This window comes from Panthera tigris, chromosome A3 (assembly GCF_018350195.1).
Source record: "Panthera tigris isolate Pti1 chromosome A3, P.tigris_Pti1_mat1.1, whole genome shotgun sequence".
Taxonomy (NCBI): Eukaryota; Metazoa; Chordata; class Mammalia; order Carnivora; family Felidae; genus Panthera; species Panthera tigris.
In genome coordinates, this window is record NC_056662.1 from 126789329 (window position 1) to 126809476 (window position 20148).

The 20148-nt window shown below is 49.1% G+C and overlaps 1 protein-coding gene across 7 annotated transcripts in view; it reads left to right on the forward strand.

Moving 5' to 3' along the window:
- Window positions 1-20148, forward strand: part of CYRIA (CYFIP related Rac1 interactor A) — a 106690-nt gene that overhangs the window by 15734 nt on the left and 70808 nt on the right. Inside the window, exon 1 of one of the 7 annotated variants that reach the window (XM_042982466.1) lies at window positions 11229-11791. The exons of the other annotated variants lie outside the window; for them this stretch is intronic. The gene's annotated coding sequence lies outside the window, so the exon portion shown is untranslated. Of the gene's footprint in view, window positions 1-11228; window positions 11792-20148 lie in introns of those variants that run through there. 7 annotated transcript variants of the gene reach the window in all.

The window sequence follows — 20148 nt, forward strand, 5'->3', positions numbered from 1 at the left end:
GGTGCCCCTCAGCCATGGAGCAGAAGAGCTGAGGCTAGCCCCCGCTCAGTTCAAGCAGATGAGAGCTCCGCCCTCGGGTTCCATATTTCTCGCACTGCCTGTCTCTTGCTCTTCGGCTAGATCATCCCCGATGCCAGGAAATGGCCCGGAGACCAGGGAAACCTGCGTGGTTTGTTGGTCTTTTAATCAACGTGTAGTTTGTGAAAGAGATTTTTACCCTAATGGTGTGTCAGCCTTGTTTTTAATCACACTGGGCTAGAATAATGCCTCTGGTTTTGTGTCCATTATTTTCCTCTCTCTGCTCTTCGATTCTCCCCCATCACTTAACCATCCTTAGGTCTTGGGGCCCTCATCCACAAAATGGACATAATTCCTTTTGCTGTCCTCAACCTAATACCGGTGAATGTGACATGATTTTATATGCCATAATGTGGTGTATCAGCCAGGTTTGTGGCGGTAAGAAACAGTCCTAAAATTTCAGTGGTTGGTAGCAACAAGCGTCTCTCTTGTGCCACACGTCAGGGGCTGCAGGCTGGTTCCGTGGCATCGCTCGACATTTCTCTGTCTGCCACCCGGACCGACAGGGCAGGCACTTCTGGGGATGCGTCATGGTCATCACGGGGAAGACAGTGAGCAAAAGGTGGCAGAAGCTTGACATGCTTCTTGAAGCTTCTGCTTTATTCCGCTTACATTCCCTTTGCTAAACAGGGCGAGTGGCCAAGTCCTCTGTCAACTGTGCCTCCCTCCCGTGGGAGGGGACTAGTACACGCAAGTCACACGGCAACCAGAAAGGCAATATAATCTTTTTACAGTTGGGAAAATCATGCCGCCTAACCCATGCCTCGTAAACCTATTAAACAACATGGGAATGTCAGATTCTTAGGAAAATAGGATTGAGCCTCTATTTCCTGTTGATATTTTAGTGAACTGAAATACCGCGACCTAGCCAACATTCAGTTGCACCAGGAGATAGCAGCTCCAGGGTGGAAGAAATTTTGTATCGTTTACCCCCATGTGCTCGGGGTAAAGCCTCACACCTTGCCCGGAAAATAATAGGTAACCAGTACAGACCGGGTGTTCTGGATAACTGCGTGAGGTCACAGCTGCTCTAATTCTCTGGGAACTCAAAAGCCAAATATAATTAAAGTTTCCACAGTCTGTTTAAGATGAGAAGATCTGGCAAAGCACGGATTGTAACTGTGCACTAGATAAACAGGTTTATCAGTGTATTTCTTAAATGCAAGCATAATCACATCTCTGAAGCCTTTTACTCCTTTAGGTTGGAACTCATGCCATTACATCGGAGAACTCTCGGGCACACATAGCTCAGGGTCCCCAGCATTGTTGACCTACTGTCCTTGTCAGGGACAGTAATAATAGTGCTGTTGACCACTGTGGTGTCTTTGGGGCTTTCCAAAGCACATGTGATTATTCCTGTCTTTTGTTGTTGTCCTTACCCTATCTTGCCGGTAGTCTCCTAAATATAGAGAAGAAAACGAAGACCCCGAGATGTGAGGGCAGGGCAAGGGGCTGTGCAGAGGGCACGGACCACTTGCTTTATTCACCAGCTGTGTGAGCTTGGGCTGGTTACTCAACCTCTCTGTGTCTTATTGTTCACATCTGCAAAGTAAGGATAATAATAGCATCTTCCTCCTGGGGTGCTGGGCGGAGCTAATGGGGTGATATATGTGAAGGGTTTGGAGCCATGCTTGTCAATAGTGAGTGCAGGACATTCATGATCCATTTTGATGAGTAGCTCTGTCCAGTCTCGGCCCCAAAGGGAGAGCCAAAGCAGAAACGAGGTCTTGGATTGAGGCTGGGATGTGGGACCCCATGGACGGAGGGACTGAGATGGGCGGTGAGGAAGGGAGGGTCCTGCCTCAGATGTGGCCACGCTCCTGTCTTGAACAATCTCATGACACGGTGCAGAGACTGGAAAACTCTTCAGGTCTGGGGCCTTCACCACTGTTGTACCTGAGCCTGTACAGGGAGACCCTCTAGGCTTCCTGTTTGGGCAGGACTTCTGGTCAGTTCGGGCTGTGGGCCTCAAATTGCTGTGAGGGTGACTCGGGCCGAGAGCTCTCCGAAACAGTGTTCATTTGAGGCACAAGGAACTTCCACAGGGACACTGTTCATCTTTGTCTCGGGTCTGGGTCAAGCAGTGCCTACTTGTCGGTGGAAGGCGTGGGGCCTCTAGGTGTGAAATGCAGCTGGAGAAACGCTCAGAGCCCGTTTCAGGTGAGGGGGCTCCATATAAATGCAAGCAGGTGCTCCTTATCCCATTGCCCCACACAGTAGGAGCCACATCCCACACACAGGAGATTGCAAACTGTCATCATCTTTCCACCTGAGACCTTGAGTAGACAATGTTCTTGAAATTTATTTATTTTTGATAGAGAGCGAGAGAGAGAGCACAAGTGGGGGAGGGACAGAGAGAGAAGGAGACACAGAATCTGAAGCGGGCTCCAGGCTCCGAGCTGTCAGCACAGAGCCCGACACGGGGCTCGCACTCACAAACCGCAAGATCATGACCCGAGCCGAAGTCGGCCGCTTAACCGACTGAGCCACCCAGGCGCCCCTTGAGTAGACAATGTTCTAAGAGGCCAGCGTGAACTGTATTATGAAACTTGAAAAAAATGCAGTGTCATCCTGCTTTTTATTCTGTAATTGAGATCCACCTGTCTCTAACATGTTGAATTTAAACGATTTCATCCTGAGGGTCCAGAAATTTCGGAATCCGTTTCAATATGTAACCCTTTGGTCACCAGGATTCACAGGTATTAGCCAGAGAAAACAGCTCGTTTAGAAGGCTGTGTTTTAGGAGTAACGGGAAAATAGAGGCCTTAGTTACAATGCGATCATTTTTCCCTTCCGTGAGCATGAGTGGGGTAGGACATTCTACGTGCAGCTCCGATGTGTGTCGTTCAAGGGTCACGGCCCTGATTTTCAGGTTGGTTCCCCCCTACGCTGTCTCCCTTACTCTTCACGGCAGCTGTGGAAATTATACCTTATTATTTATGCCCGTTTTATGGAAGAGGGAACTGAAGTCCAGGGGCTCGTGTGAGCAGTTGGGCTCCGGTTACAATAGCTGATGAATGGAGGGGCCACGACTTCTGGCCAGATCCCGGAAGCCGATCTGATCTGGAGTGTGTGCCCTCGACCCCGCGGGGGGGTAGCCGTCGACTGCGTGAGGATCACCTCAAGCTTTCTGCGGGCACTTCGGCCCTAGCTGCTTGGGCCAAAGTGAGCGAGGATTTGTGTTTATAAAAACCTTTACGGTGTGGCTTAAAGCGTGTATGTGAGGGTGGTTTTGGCGATTAGGAGAGGCGGTCACCTGTGCAGAGGGCCTTCTCTGCAACGCTGCGGTGGTGGGGGAGGGAGAAGAACTCGGGGTGGTCGAGCCTGGGCTCCCTGGTGGGTGAGCTCTTCCCATGGGCACCCTGTCCTCAGCCTCTCCCCGAGACTGGATGTTTTCCCTTTGTACTTCTGCTCGCGTGCATTGGCAACGGGACCGTGCTGACCGAGCCAGGTTCGTTCGTTCATTTATTCCCTAATTCCGTCGGAAATATTTACCGAGCACCTATTATCTCCCTGCCGCTGAAGACAATGAAACCCCAGGTTTTGTCTATTACGCACGCACACACCCACACCCCGACACACGCGCACTCTGGTGGGCTGTGGTGAGCGCTACGGGAAGAAATGGAGCTGGGTGGTCGGTGGGGGGGGGGGAGGGCAGAGTGAACGAGGTTGGCTTCTATATGCGTGATTCGGAGAAGGCGGTCTGATGAGCAGGCTCCCGAAAGGAGGGGGGAGATGAGCCTTGTCAGCGTTTGCAGGGAGAGGTGGACTGGACCAGGCAGAAGGAAAAGACAGCGAGAGGATATTTTACCGATTCAGAGACAGGAGGAGAAGGCGGGCAGGATGTGGGGGGACTAAATGAAGCAGGAGTGGTCGAGGGGGGAGGTGGAAGTCGCGCAGGACCTGTAGGGCCTTGTGGAATGGGTTTGTAACAGGGAGAACGGAAACCAACATTTACTGAGCACCCGTTGTGCACTCAGCTCTGAGCCGGGTCTAATTTTATTACAAAGATTATTGTAATAACTCTGCAAGAGAAGCTGAGAAAGCTGAGGTGCTGGTCTGCAGTCAGGTCGCTCATAAGTCCTTTGGATTTCAAAATTTATTTAAAAAATAAATTAAAAAAAAATTTTTTTAATGTGTTCTTCGTTTTGGAGAGACAGCATGAGCAGGAGGAGGGCAGAGAGAGAGGGGGACAGAGGACCCGAAGCGGGCTCTGAGCTGCCAGCAGCGAGCCGGATGCAGGGCTCAGACTCACAAACCAGGAGATCGTGAGCTGAGCCGAAGTCTGACGCTCAACCCACTGAGCCACCCAGGCGCCCCCGGCTCGCTTCAAAGTTAGACATCTCTTAATTAAAATTGACCCTTAAACAAAGTGGGAGTTAGAAGCCCCCACCCCCTGAGGAGTTTGTGTCCCTGTATAACTTTAGACTCCCCCAAAACTTAACTACAAATAGCTTACCATTGACTGGAAGCCCTACCAATAACACAAGCAGTCAACGCCTATTTTGTATGTTATGCTTTATATATCATATTCTTCCAACAGGGTGAGCTAGAAAAAAAAAGATGCTATTGAGAAAATACACGTACAGTACGGTGCTGTAACAAAATCCACATATACGTGGGTTTGCCCAGTTCAGACCCATGTTGTTCCATTGACTGTATTTAAGTGTTTCTGCTTCATATCAACCCTGATGATACAGGAAGGCTCAATTTCTCCTCTCTAACTTGCATGAACTGAGTTAATGGCTGTAATGCATCTTTTGGAAGGGAGATTATATCAGATGTGGTTTCATAGCTTGAGCAAATTAACACCTCCCCTGTCACCTGGTATGGATTAGTGTGTTTCCAGAGAAACAGGACCAACAGAAGGTACACATGCATACCCAAGGAGTCCAAGGTCTGCACTGGGCAAGCTGGAAACCCCACAGAGCTGATGGTGTGGTTCTAGTCCAAGTACAAAGACCTGAGAACCAGGAGAGATGATGGAGCTTCTGGAAAGCAGGAGACCAATGTGCTAGCTCAAAGACCGTTGGAAAGTACAAGTTCTATCTTACCCTGCCCTGTGTTCTATTCAGGCCTTTAAGGGGTTGGATGAGGCCCACCCACATTTGCTTTGCTCAGCTGACCGATTCACATGTTCGTCTCATGCAGAGACGTCCTCAAAGATACACTCAGAATAATGTTTAACCAGGTATTTGGGCACCCCATGTCCCGCCAAGTTGACACATGGTACCAGCCATCACAGAGGCCATTTTGATAAATATAAATACAAATAAAGAAACTTGAAAGCTGCAGTGAGGAGGCTTCAGTAGTGGATGTGCCTTCTTTGGTCTTGCAGGGAGGCCTGGCCTCACTTGCCGGGGCCAGGCCCCCCTTGCATGGATCAGTTTCTCTCGATTCCTAAGACTGCTTTTAGCCACTTCCGGGGTCCTGCATTTTTGGGAAAATTTTCAAGCTCCGCTTGCTAGGTTGATCAGACAGTCAAGATTCTCTGAGATCATCTGGAATAAGGATTTTCTAAAATGGTCCATGTCATGGTCACACGGAAAATCGTACCATTTGTACAGCACACAGAGGAAATGGATGAAGCTGCTTGTGGCCACAGGAGAGTGGCCTGGGGTGGGGGGCGCTGGCCACCTGGAGCTCACCAGCTGTCTCCCACGGCTGTGGGCATACATTAGCCCATCTTTGCCACATGGTTGAGAAAAGTCTGATTTAGACCAAGCCGTCTATTTTACAGATGGGGATACTGATGCCCAGAGAGGGGAAAAGCCAGAGTTAGCTGGTTACTCCTTGAGACCTCCCTACACACTGCTGCTTGCACTGCATGGCCTCAAACTTCTGAACTGTTCCTAATCATTTGTCACAAATTGTCAGAGACAAAGGACTTGTGTATGTGTGTGCACATGTGTACACACACATGACCTCTTCCCAACTAGGTTATAGACGACCTAGGGACAAGGTCTTTGTCATGTTCTCTTTCTTCTCCTATCCCCTCCAAACTAGCAAGTGTAATGGCTTGGACTTTTCTGTGTCTTAAAGTATCAATGAATAATCATCCATAACCTTTAAAATAAACCGTGGCATGTGGCTACATCAAGTGTCTGTTCTTCCAGGAAGCGTTCTCTGATGTCCCTGGCTGTAAACAACATCTGCTTTGTTTGACCTTCCAGAGCATTCTTTCTGTGACATCTTAGAGCTCTAACTAGTCTCTACCTTATATTGGAGTCAGAGGTGAATGGATTCCATCTTCCTTTCCAATCATACAGACACTTGGAGACGAGAGGATTCATGTAACAGCGTGGCATTCGATTCAGAGTCAGCGTATTTTGAGGAGGGCCTATTACCTATCAGACACTGCACAAAGTCTCATCACAGGTGCTCATTTCGACTTCGGCAGGCCTGTGGGGTGGACGCGGCAATTTTTTATGCTTCATTGTATGAGACAAGGAAACTGACGCTTAAAGAGCAGAGGTGCCCATTCAAGACGGTTTTAGTTGAGGTCAAGACTTCTGGCCCAAGTCCCATACCCTTTGCACCGGCCCAGGATACATCCTTCAGACCTTAGCTTTTTGTCAAATAAATATACAAGCCAAGAAGAAGTGAGCTAATGAACTTAGAGGCTGATAGATGCTGAACATAAGTCGTGTGATTTTTGCTACTGGTCATAAAGGTGCCCTCGTACTGGCGACAAACGAAAAGAATGTTTGTTCTCATGGGTATGTTCTCCTTATTTCCCCGTGTCCCCGGGGAACGTCTGCAAGTTCTATTGAAATGTGACTTTTGGATGCAAGAATGCCTTGCCCCCCTGATTTCTACCACAGTGAAAACTGGAATTTATACCATTTCATTTTGATGTTAATTGATTTCCTTGATAAGTTCTGCATTTATGAGAGAAATCCAATCGGCTGCTGGTCTCTGGGAGGCCTGGTGGCTGCAGCTTGCGTGTGTGTGTGTGTGCACGTGTGTGTGCCGGTGGCAGGGCAGTGAATGTCCTGCTTTGGGTTTCTGCTCTACTTTCTTATTTTCCATAGAACTAATCGCCCCCTTCCATGGTAAAGACCCCCCACAAGTAGAACAGAGCATGTGCAGCAATGTGGGATCCATCTTATGTGTGATTATCTAAGTGTGGCCTCCAAGGAACTTGCTTCTCCAGCCCGATTCATTCCTGACTCTAATCAGACCCCAAAGCCCCTAATCATGCTTCTGAGTTTGGAAATGGCAAGTCTCTTCACAAACGTCTGCTTGGGGAAGAAAACATGCTTATAGGAAGCTTTTCACAGAGAGCAGTGGTTAAGCCACAGCACCCGCTTGACAGATGCCTCTTGAATAGCGTGATAAGCTACATCTCTCTGGGGGATGTGGCAGGCAGCTCCCATAGAAGAAATGGTCATCCGAGGTCAAATCAGTGAGATCAACCTTCAAAGGGTCTTGCAAATCCTCACCACAGCCTGTGAAGATGTCCTTTCTCTAGATGTTTGCATCACTGAGACCTCTGTGACTCACCCCGTCCACTATAGCGGCTGGTCCTAGTGCAGCGCCTTTCTGGTTCCCATCATCACCGCTCTGTGGAGCAGGTGCACAGGCAGCCAAGTCCAGTGTTCCACTTTGCCCTGTGCCCACTCGCTACCCTGGGTCAGATCACAGCAGCAGAGCAGAGAGCGCTGAGGTGCTGGCACACAGACTCAGCAAGAGGGACCTATGACAGTGCCCTTCACCACTTCCTGTCCTGCAGGCAGGTGAACTTGACTTTTAGGCATCACGTCCGTCAAATGTCTACTGGGAGCTGGCCACGGTGTTAGGCGCTGAGGGCAAGTGAGGGCTAATGCATTTTCTGCCTTGAGGACAAGTCTGGTGGAGAGTTGTTTCTCAGAATATATTCTTTTTAAAAAATTTTTTTCAACTTTTTTTTAATTTATTTATTTTTGGGACAGAGAGAGACAGAGCATGAATGGGGGAGGGGCAGAGAGAGAGGGAGACACAGAATCGGAAACAGGCTCCAGGCTCCGAGCCATCAGCCCAGAGCCTGACGCGGGGCTCGAACTCACGGACCGCGAGATCGTGACCTGGCTGAAGTCGGACGCTTAACCGACTGCGCCACCCAGGCGCCCCTCTCAGAATATATTCTTATATTGTGGAACTGGTCCGGGCAGGAGACAGTCAGAAGGCATTTATTCATGTCTTCGTTAATCGAACAAGTACGTTGAAAACACTATTCCTGGTGGGCACTGAGGGAATGACAGGGAGCAAGACTGACATGGGCCTGGTCCTGAAAACATATTTATAGGACATCGAATTGTGGGCAAATACAGAAGAGCCAAGAACACTATCTTTGTCATATCTTGTGGGGGGGGGGGGATATATAAAAAATGTATAATCTAAATAAAATTGCAGAGGGATGTTTATGCACAATTATTTACCAACTTCGGTGTGTTTCATTTCAGTTTGACTATATATATATATATATATATATATATATACATACATATATATATTTAAGTTTATTTGTTTATTTTGAGAGAGAGAGAGAGAGAGAGAGAGAGAGCAGAATGAGAGGAAAAGAGGGAGAATCCCAAGCAGGCCCTGCACCATTAACACAGAGCCTAATATGGGTTCAAACTTATAAACTGTGAGATCATGACCTGAGCTGAAATCAACATCAGACGCTTAACCAACTGAGCCCCCCAGGTGCCCCAACTGTATATATATTTTACAAAAAAGCATAATTATCCATTGAAGTCCCTTGAGCCTTTCCTTGGCTGGCCTGGACTATTCACGTCTGCTCCTTCTGTGGTTTTGTATCATTCAGGCAGGCTTTAGGGACACTGCTACGTCTTAAAACATTGAAGAAAGTTGTATCTGTCGGCCCTTGCTGCTTGCATTTCCCCTGCCTACAGATGACTTTCTCTGTGGCTAAATGCTGTTTATTTTTTAAGCTACAGTTCAGAGACCATCGGCTAAAGTCATTCATTCAAGCATTGGACAGACATTTGTTGAATGGCTACTTTGTGCCAGGCATAGTTCTAAACTCTGAGGATGTGCTACATCTGTGAGGGAAAAGGTAGCTAAGTGGGGCGCCTGGGTGGCTCAATAGATTGGGCGTCCGACTTTAGCTCAGGTCGTGATCTCACGGTCTGTGAGTTGGAGCCCCATGTTGGGCTCTGTGCTGACAGCTCAGAACCGGGAGCCTGCTTTGGATTCTGTGTCTCCCTCTCTCTGCCCCTCCCCTGCTCATGCCTCTGTCCCTGTCTCTGTCTGTCTCTCTCAAAAGTAAATAAACATTAAAATATTTTTAAGAAAAGGTAGATAATAAAGTAATAATCATAATAAATCAGGGAAAGGTAATCAAGTGATATTTATTACCTTCTAGTACATTAGAAGGTCAAAAAAGTGATGGAAAAAAAGGAGCAGAGTAAAGGGAATACATTTTGATCTATGCCAGATAGATTTTAAAGGTAAAGCCAGAAGGATTTTCGGAAGGATTGCATGTGGGGCATGAAATAAGAGAGGAGGCTAGAATGACTCAATATTTTGTCCTCAGAGACTGGACTGATGGAATTGTCATTAGCTGAGATGAGAAAGACTGGGAGAGGGGGCGGCATTAGGGGAGGAGACAGGGAGTTCAGTTTGGGGCCTCGAGAAGTTCGAGGTTGGTGTCCAAGTGTAGATTTTGAGTAGGCTGTGGTTATTGCAAGTAAGGGAGAGGTCAAGCTGGAAATACGGATTTGAGGTTTATCAAAATACAGCTGACATTTAAAGCCATGATGCTGGGGAAGGTCACCGAAGGTGTGAATCCTGATAGAGAACAGAGAGACTGAAGACCTGAGTCCCAAAGAATGCCAACATAAAGAGTTTTCGAAGAAAGACAAGGACTTGAGCCAAAGAGACTAAGAAGGAGCGGCATTAGCAAGGAGGGGCAATAAGAGACTGCGATCTAGGGGTCACTAGGGGTCAAGGAAACAAGACTTTCTGGAACGGACGATGACTCGGCGGTGTCGCAGTTAGTTGATGATGGGCTAGTAAATGTGAAGGCTGAGAACTGACCATTGGATTTAGCATCCTGGAGGTCATGGGCCTGGTCCACTGTGACCCCGCCCACCCAGCGTGCCTCCTCTGCATGCCGTGTGCTCCTTTAGTGATGCTGTACGTGGCCCCCATGTGATCTGTTCAAAGCCGTGCTCCCACGAAGTAGCTTACGACGGCAATCTTGGAGCCATCCTCACTAATTTACTTAGGTGATATTGGTGAACACCAATCATGCATCAGGACGCATCTAGATAGAACAGATGTGTTAAAGTCACCTGGGCCCTCCTCTGCCCTCAGATATCTTACAGTCTAGGGAGAAAAACAAGGTGTCTGGGTCCTGTTACAGCAAAAGGGAGTGATTGAGGTATGATAAAATTATGGAAGTTGAGAGGACAGAGAAGTTTTCCCTGGGGGGGTCAAGGTTGAGTCCACGGCTGAAGTGGCCTTTGAATGTGGTCTTGAAGGATGAGCGGGATTTGGAAATAAGGTAAAGTGAAGAGGAAAGCTCTGTCGGACACAGGGAACTAGAGGAGAAGGGTGGCAGGGAGGCAGAGGGAGTGGGGGCACGGAGCTGCAGGGCAGGGTGTGGGAAGGAGAGAGAGAAGTGGGAGATGAGGGCTAGCATTCTGGCCAGGACCTGGTGAAGAGAGTCTTAGAAATTAGAGGCTGGGCTGTGTCTCTTTGTCAGTGGGGAAATCATTAAAGGCTTTTGAGCCATGGAATGACGCAATAGCCGTGCTGCTTCAGGAAGAGTCATCTGGCTGCGTGTGCAAAACTGTCCAGGAGAAAGATAAGAAGGACCTAAATTAGGGCACTGGCGGTGGGAGGTGGGGGTAGGGGTGCTGTGAGCCTTAGCAGAGGAAGAACCCGCAGGACATAGCACTGAAGAGTGCGGGGTGCACGGCATGCAGCTGCGGCTCTAGGCCTTCCCTAAAAACCACGTGGGCCTTTGGGGGAGCGTGGGTGGCTCCGTCGGTTAAGCCTCCGACTCTTGACTTCGGCTCAGGTCATGATCTCACGGTTTGTGAGTTCAAGTCCCACGGAGACAACGCATAGCCTGCTTGCGATTCTCCCTTCCCCTCTCTCTGCCCCTCCCCTGCTCTCTAGGTCTCTCTCAAAATAAATAAATAAACTTAGAAAGAAAATACACGTGAGCCTTCTGAAGGGCAGTGGCCTAGGCAGTCCCTGGTCGCTTGTACTTGTCACCTCCACCCCCATCCTCGTCTGAACCGTGAGTGCTTGAGCTTCACCTCATTAATGGCATGGAGCTTGGAACTCTGTGATTAACGCCGGTTCTGCGTTTAAGAAACAAAGGAACTCTGCATTCCAGGACTCTGGAATGGGAGGAGAAGAATGGATTGGGAGGAGGTGATTTTGGAGCTGAGACATGAGTGCTGGCAAGCGCCCATCCAGGCCACCTCCGGCCTTCCGTCTCTGATCTTCTGCTGCGTCTGGTCTGATCAGTGGCACACGGCGTTTCCCACATTGTCGGGCAAAGCAGTTCTCAGAGCCCAGAGAGGGCAATACACGGTGTCACCCCAACCTGCAGTGTCATAGGAAATGCCAAGTGACCCAGATGGAGCCCAGGCAGCCTGCCTGCTCATTTTCCCTACTACCGGAGGACAGAAAGTCTCCCGCTGTTCTGCGATTCTCCCAGCATCAGCTCGAGTGGGCTCAGACGGGGCAGGTAATGGCACCCGGGGGGATCATCGCTGATTTCGGGGAGGTTGGAACCCCAGGCTGTGGGGGAAGGGGCTGGCCCGCAGCCAGCCCCAGCATCCCGATTCATGTGGCAGCGTAGGGGGAAGAGCCTTTGTGGCAAGCCTGGCTTCCTCCTGAATCTGCCCATAAAAGGATAAAAGTGCTGCTATCTGGTCGGCATTGGGTAGGATTGCTGATGATAAATTTTTTAAAAGTGTGGATTTTTCCCCCTTTCTGCAAGCGGTGGGGAGAGAGAGAAAGAGAGAGGGAGAGGGAGAGAGAGAGAGAGAAAGCGAGCTTTCACACAGTTTCCAGCCTGTATGTGCTAACAGATGGATTCAGACTCATCTTTTATCTAGTGTTACAGAAGATAAAACTGAAACTGGATGATATGCTGCTTCTTCAATTTACAAGAGGAAAAAAAAAATTAAAGCTTTAAAGGGAAGCCCTTATGGTAGAAAAGAATGGTCCAAAATATTGTCTGGCTTTACTCAAAAGGCAAAGTATAGCAGAACCATTTAAAAGTGATTTTCTTCCTCCCCCTCCCTGACTTCTCCAAAATATATGATCTCTGTGTCAGAAGTAGGCCAAGCTTTAAGGCTATCATGAATTATATATCAAGAGACATCATTACCCAGGAGTCTTGAACAAATGCCCCATGGTTTAAATTTTACAGACATTTTTTTTCCCCCCTCGGTGGCAGCAATTTCTGTCTCTGCCTTCTTCCTGAGAAGGAAAAGGAAAGTATTTTACGAAATGCATGAAGAGACGTTATGCTAATAAAGGTAATTGTGCAATGATTGGAAACTGCTCTGTTTTCCCTTGGAAGGAAGCTTTTGTCCCCCCAACACTGATCCTGCACTCCAGGTGCTTAAGCGGGCAGCTTGCTCTGGCTTTGTCCTGCCTGATTTCGGCAGGAGTCAGACACCCACAGAGCCAGGGCTGAATGAGCGAGGACGTGAACTGGGCATTTCTGCATCCGCCCTTTATGACAAAGACCTTGCCGACGTCTGCCTATCTGATATTCTTTACCCATCTGTGTATCTTCTAATATTCAAGGAGGGCTTTATGAACATAACTCTATCTGAAATTGGAGACATTAACTGGGTAAATAGGAAAGGCGGGTGCTTGGTGTTTGCTCTCTAGCCTCCTTACAGCCCTTAAAGGGAGGAGAACATTAGCCCGGAATATAGTCACCGAGAACACGATGCACCCCCAGGCACAGTACTGGCTGAGGTGTCCAGATAAGAACTCCTGTGGCTGCAGAAATGGTCTTCTCTGCCCTGGAGCCCATAATCTCCCTCCCAATCCATTCTTCTGGGTGGACATTTTACCGTGCTGAGCTCTCCTGTAGTGAGAGAAGCCAGGTACAATTCTTTACACAGACTTCTCATCGTTTTTTAATCTTTAATAATCCTTTTATTAACTATCTCCCTTTGTCCTTATTATGCTTTGGGATGTGGTGGGCATACCATGTTTTTAGCATCTTGGAAGGTGAAATAATCGAAAGCTAGAGTGGAGATGTAATTGAGTAGAGTCTGTGTCACTGGAGCCATGAAATATACATGCATCTCAACACACATGTATATGATATAAAATACAAACCCGGTGGTTATTACTCTGCCACTGCCGAATAATAGAAAGTGAACCCTATGATCGGCTCCCATTTGGAGGGTAGATTCCTTTATGAGGCTTCGCGGGCCCACTGTCCTCCAGCTCAGCCCCTGCCTCAAGTTTCCATCCGGGCTTCCTTCCCGCTGCACTACGTCGTGTTCTTACATCCCAGCCATACGTAACCACATGGCGTTCCTTACTTCACAAGCTCCATCATCTCTGTCCATATGTATTGCCTCATCGTGAACGTGTGCCCAAGCACCCTCCCCGCTGTCCTTCTCATGCTCCTCATTTCCGTGACTAAGACCTGCATGGATCCAGGCTCCGTTCAGGCCCTTCTATGAAGCCTTAATTTATCCCCCAGATTCCCACCGTGTGGGTTAGGCACCCATTACTGGCACTCCCATATCAGCCCACGCTCCCCGTTGTGGCAGTTGCCATACTGTATTTTTAAATTTTTTTTAATGTTTATTTATATTTAAGCGAGGGAGAGAGAGAGAGCGCGCGCCAATGGGGGCAGAGAGAGAGGGAGACAGAGAATCCCAAGCAGATTTCGAACTGTCAGCGCAAAGCCCGATGCGAGGCTCAAACTCACAAACCATGAGAGATCATGACCTGAGCCAAAATGGAGAGTCGGACGCTTAACCGACTGAGCCCAGGTGCCCCTGCCACACTATATTCTTAATTGTTCTTTCATGCATTTATCTTTTCTGGTAGCTCGGGAGCTCCTGGCAAACATGAGTGAGGCACCACACTTTTGTTCTCAGAAGCTTCACCCCCAGAGTGGAAGAGATACGGGAAGGCCCCAGTAGGCTGCAGGATGGGCCTTGGTGGGATCCTTCCTCCCTATTATGGTCCCTCTGGATGAACCCTAAACAGGGAGTCAGCCTCCCAGGCAGGGTTTGGTGACTGTCCTGTGTACCATTCAGGTACGTGGCTGCTTTCAGACCCCAAGATGAGGTCACCACTGCTGCCCTCACTTATTACCTCCACTGACCCAGGCCTTTGGTGCTATGCCCAGCTAACACACTTTACAAGGTTGGTCTCCAGCATTTCTGGTGTCTGACTCAGCACTGAGTCAATAAAGTCACTAGGGTAGGAGCAGGCCGTTAGGATACAAGGAACACAGGGTTCAGGCAGACCTGCATGAGAATCCCATTTCTGCCACTAACGGGTGATCCGCATGACCTCAGGAAGTTGACCTAAATGCTCTGAGCCTTTGTGTCTGTCTCAGTAAAATGAGGGAGAGATGTTGTTTGAGGCTATCTTTTAATAACAAAGATTGTTTTGTAAAGTACTTGGTACCTAAAGGATATTCATAAAATTGAGCATCAGTAGTATGAAAAAAGTCCGGCTTCCAATCCAATAAATCAGAGTATTAAAAATATAGCAAAATGGAGGGTGCCTGGGTGGCTCAGAGCTTGAGCATCTGACTCTGGTTTCAGCTCAGGTCATAATCCCAGGGTTGTGGGATCGAGTCCTGCATCGGGCTCTGTGCTAAGCATGGATCCTCCTTAAGATTCTCTCTCTGCCTCTCTCTCTCTCTCTCTCTCGTCTCTATCTCTCTCCCCCTCTTCCCCACTTGCACAAATGCTCTCTCTCTCAAAAAAAAAGATACATATATCAAAATGATTTTACCATTACGGAAGAAGTAAGTCGTCATATTTTTGCTTTAGATATTACGACTTTAAATTAAAAAAAAAGGAGATAATTTGTTCAAGGCACAAACATCAGAATAAAAAAAAATCACTAGCTCTTTGGCCTTTGGCGCATTTCCTTATTTCTCTTAGCCTGGGTTCCCTTATCTCCATTATGGGCATAATGAGACCCATGTTGCCAGGGTGTGGATGTGAGAAATGAATGAGAGGCGAGGAGTGGAAAAGGCCATGCTCCGCCAAGGGCAGAGTTGGTTCTCAGTAAGTGGTTTTGAAATTTCTTTCCCTGAAGCTGCTCTACTCCCATCCTATGAATTCTGCCTGGATTGTAACCAGCTTGTTCCTGAGCTCCGAGTAGCCTTGGAGTCTAGCATAGAGACCTGAACAAAAGCGTTTTCTGGGCGCTCGAAAAGCTGCATTTGACTGAGAGTCAGAAAGAAACTCAACAGCAGGCCTGGGGCAGGCCGCCACCTCCCCTGGGCCACCAGCTCCTCGTGCAGGGGGTGCAGGGGGAGGGCAGACAGTTGCCCAGGTGGCTTCCAGCTCTGGCATTCTGGGAGTCTAATTTATGGTTGAGTGAGTTGTCATTCACAGACCAGGAAGGGCCAAATTACCCTCATTATTCTGCTCGCAGCTCTGGTGCCTGAGAAGCCACTGGGTCCTGCCACATCTAGAATTATCTCTGGACCCTTGGGCTTTTAATTAAAGGGCTTTGTGAGTCAGATGGTTTATGGTCAGATTCGGATCTTCAGGGAGACACGGAGGGAGGTCCTCTGTCCTGTCATCTACTCCTTGAGAAATCCGCCATCTCTCCCAGTGCAGGGACAGCAAGTTGGGAGTGTCGAGGGGGACTTCCAAGAGAGGCTGTGGCTAATCCTTACCCCACAGCCCCGCTGACTCCAGGCCCCAGTGGCCTTTGCACCGTTGACACCGCACGTCATCGCTTTTTTCCCTGCGAGTGTCTGAGCTGTGCCCGCCTGCTCTGATTCGCTTTTGGCTCCCCACGGTTGCCGCGACGCCTGGATTATTTCTTACCCAACACGGTTTCCGCTTCGGGCGGCTTGTGCTAAATGCATTTTCAGTCCCATGTGGTACAAGGGATAAAAGGATTGTCTTAAAAAAGTGGTTTCTGAATGTGTGGAAAGCAAGGCTGCCTGCTGTGTGTTTTTAACAATTGCTTCCCCCAGAGGAGGGTTGAAAACCTCACCTTTCAAGATGTTTCAACTCCTATTAGAAAGTGACTTAAATAAAGTTGCTGTTCTGACCACTGCTGCTCTGATCGCCAGACTGGTGATGATTTGTCTAACCTGAGTCTCCAGGGCTGGCACTCGACACCATTTCCCTCCCAGAGGAGATGAAATTGTGCTGGTCACTTTCTTCCTTCTGATGTCCACCTTGGGAGGGGTGTGTTTCTGAGAGCACTGGAGGGTGGGGTTTCTCGAGAGAGCACCCTGTGGTTTCAGACCCATTTCTTCCTCCTACAAGCCATTAATGGGCACGTACTTTGTGTCCAGCAGTGTGTCCTCTTCCTGTCTTCTCTCCCTGTCGCCTACATCTCAATGCTCTGCACCCATCTGCCGTCTAGGGTTCCTGTGAACTGACCCAAGTCCCCTTAATTTTTCTCCTGGATGCTGTTGTGTTTATGGAACTTGAATGGGCCACTGTGTTGGCATATCTTTAGTTTGGGTTTTTCATCCTGGGCGCCCCTGACAGTTTGGGCAAAGGAAGTCTTTGGTGTGGGAGGCTCTCAGGTTCTCTGGAGCATCCCTGGCCTCTACCCTGGATGCCAGTGGCATCCCACACACTCCAGCTGTGACAGCCACAAATGTCTACCGACATCGCCAAATACGTCCTCAGACTTTTGCATTTACCGAAACACCCTCATGTCTGTTGTCTTAGTTGATATAGTTACGCATAAGGATTTTTGTTCCCCCTTTATGACTAAAGGAATTGAGGGTCAGGAACGGAAGAAACTTGCCTATCCAACAGTAGGTCAGGGAAAGAGCCGAAGTTAACAATTTAAATCTCCCGTCTTCCCAAGCCAGTGTCTTTCTTATGGATCCATTTAATGGTGTGCCCGCAAGTGTTTAGTAACTGATTCTCTGGGAAAAACAAAAACAGAACAAACCTGATTAGGAGAGGTTGCCAATTTCATGGCACAAGTACTCCCACCGTGGCTGGTTCCTTCTCAAAAGACGTCATTGAACGTGAAGTTGGGAAGAGACACGTGTGATTGGTTCTGGTCAGCAGGTGCCGGCTGGCTCCAGGACACCACTGGGCCCACGTGTACTTCTGTTTCGGTAGCCTCGCTCTCTTCCGGACCTTGTTCTTCCACCCCTCTTCCTCTTCCCCCATAAACAGATATACTGGAAAGTGCCACGGGGAGGCATTCATCTGGTGAGGGCGTTGATCGCCTCTTTGGATAAGTACACAGCAGTTAGAGTGGAATTTTCTCCCTCTTCTGTTAAATCAGCATTTTGTTTCCCAGTCGTTCCACCTGAGGAGTTGCAGGAGTAGGACACTCTGATCTGAGAGCAGAGACCTTACAGAGGTCAGCAATAGGGTCTTCTGGACACAGTCCGCTCCTGAGCAGGAACTAAGTGCTGTGGGTCAACATCAGACATAGTGAGTGATCACAAGGTGCTGATGGCTACAGGGCTATTGGAGATACCATTCTGGAGGGTAAGGAGTAGGATCTTGGCTAGCGTTTTAATCCAGGTGTGAACTTTGACATCCGTAAGGCTCAGTTTCCACACCTGTGAAAGGAGAGCCAGCTTATGTCTAAGCTTCAGGTGTGTAGTCACCCACTCGGTTACTTGAAGGATTGGCTGGTCGTCATAATTAGTATAAGCTCCTCAGGCCTAAGGACTCAGCTGGTCTTGGCTTTTTCATCTTGGCCATGGTTCGGTGCCAAATGCTTTTCTCTGGTCCAGCCTTAGACCTGAACTTGAGCTGGGACTGTGGGAAGAACCCTTAGCTGGTTATCAGAAGACCTGGGTTCTTGTCCCAACTTTGGTACCGCCCCGTTACATAACCCTGGGAAGTACTTCATGGTGACAGGAATGTGGGTATCCCCATGGGAGGGGTGGGAGCATGATGTGGCATTTGGATTTTATCCTGAAGGCGGTGGAAAGTGCTTGAAGAGAAGACACATCATCAAATGTGTGCTTTAGAACGTTCTTTCTGCAGAGCACAGGGCCAGAGTCCAGGCAGGATGAAACCAGTTAGGGAGTGGTTCAGCAGCCCAGTCAAAAAGTGATGAGGCGTCCCATGCGCACTAGCTGAGTGGCACAGACAGAAAATGCTGTGAGAGTTCGGAGATGGGAGAGGTCAGAAGAGTGTCCGAGAAGACTTCACGGAGGAGGCGAGGCCGCTGCTGACTTGGAAGGATGGAGGCGTATGGAGGTGTAAGTCTAGGCTGCAGAACTGGGCAAAAACCCGCAACACTGCAGTAAATCATGTTGGGCTTAAACTGAGAATTTATGTAAAGGGTGGTTATGTAAATGGCCCTTTGATGGAGCGACTTCGACCCTAGGATTAAGAAAGTGGCTTCTGTTAGAAGGTGGTGGTCCTCACAGGGAACGCACATTTTCATGCAGTCAGTTTCTGCGCAGCTCTTATCCCGGGCCTTTTCCTGTCTGCAGCTGCCACTTGCTTTTTTCCCTTGGTGAGGTGTAGGGTGCCTGGGGCCCTGAATAGCCGGTACATACACTCACCCCCTGCAGCCCCCTGCTGTTGAGGAAGCACAGTGCCTCTGACTCTTGAGGATGAATACAGCACTGAATGCTGATGTGTGGCTTCTGACTTGCCTCACAGCAGGGGGCCCAGGAAGGGAGCAGCTGTGCTATTGTCTGAGCGTGTCCCCAGTATTTGTCTGCCTAGGCCAGGGTGACCGTTGTCCCTCGCGATAAGCCGTCTCGCAGCTGCCGCAGGTACGATCTCAATCATTCCTCCCCCTGTTGGCTCTGACTCTCTCCCCTTACTGAGAATGAAGGAAATGCCCCATTTTCTCACATGCCAGTTTCGTGAACGTGTGTCCGTCCCTGTCCACAAGGCGAAGGATGGCCAGTCTCACAGCGTCCCAGTTAAATGCGCTCTGGGTTTCCCCGTGACGTGTTAGAAAAATGGATTTGGCTGGGAAATGATACGAGCTAGATAGAATCACCTCTGAGGCTCACGTGAGTTAACAGGCTCAGAAGGGAAAACGACTCACCCAGCGTTGCACCATCGGGAGCTGGTAGGGTGAGGACAGAAAGCAGACACCCTCTGGACTTCAGCGTACCCCTGTTGGATTTAGAGTCCCGTTTGTACGGCATTTCAGCAGAGGTCGGCCTTGTAAGAAAGTTGCGTTCTCAAACGGCAGTATATGTCCTAGGTTAGGTTTTTTCCGGAAATGCTCCCTTGATGGGCTGTTGTAGACATCAGGAGTCCCAAGTCCCAAGCACCTCTTCATTATACAGAAGGCAGCGAGTGGCTTGCCCGATGTCTTAGAGATTCAGGGTCAAAGCAGAGACCGCAGCCCAGAACACCAGCTTCTCCACCCACAGTGCTTTGCCTCCCTCTGGCCTCACGGCAATGGTGCTCTCGCTAGACAACACCCAGCATAAGCCACCTGAAAAGTGCCTTTTGTTGTTGTAGGCCAGGGGCTGGTGGGGAGTTCACAGCTGGCGTTGGCCGTGTGACATTCTTGTGTCTTGGGGAGGACGAGTGCCGCGGATGTTTGCACAGTATGCTGGAGCCCGCCGCGGTCGTCAGGAATTTGGACGGCCAGTGACTCCAGCCAGATTGGCTTTCGGATCGTGCTCAGTGCAGTCTGGCCATGGCACCATTTCTTAGTTTCCTACTCCTGGGCAGCCCGGGCGTTGAACTTCCATAGCAATCGTTTACTCTCCTAGTCCAGGTCAGCTTTGCCCCCTCATTCAGGAGCGGGCGTATTTGCTAAAGCTGACGTAGGGGCCGAGTACCGCACTGGTCACATTTAACGTTGGGAGCCCTAACAACCCTGAGATGGACAGACAGGGGGGCCAAGATGCAAAGAAGTTACGGCTCACAGCTGTTGGACTCAAGACCCCAG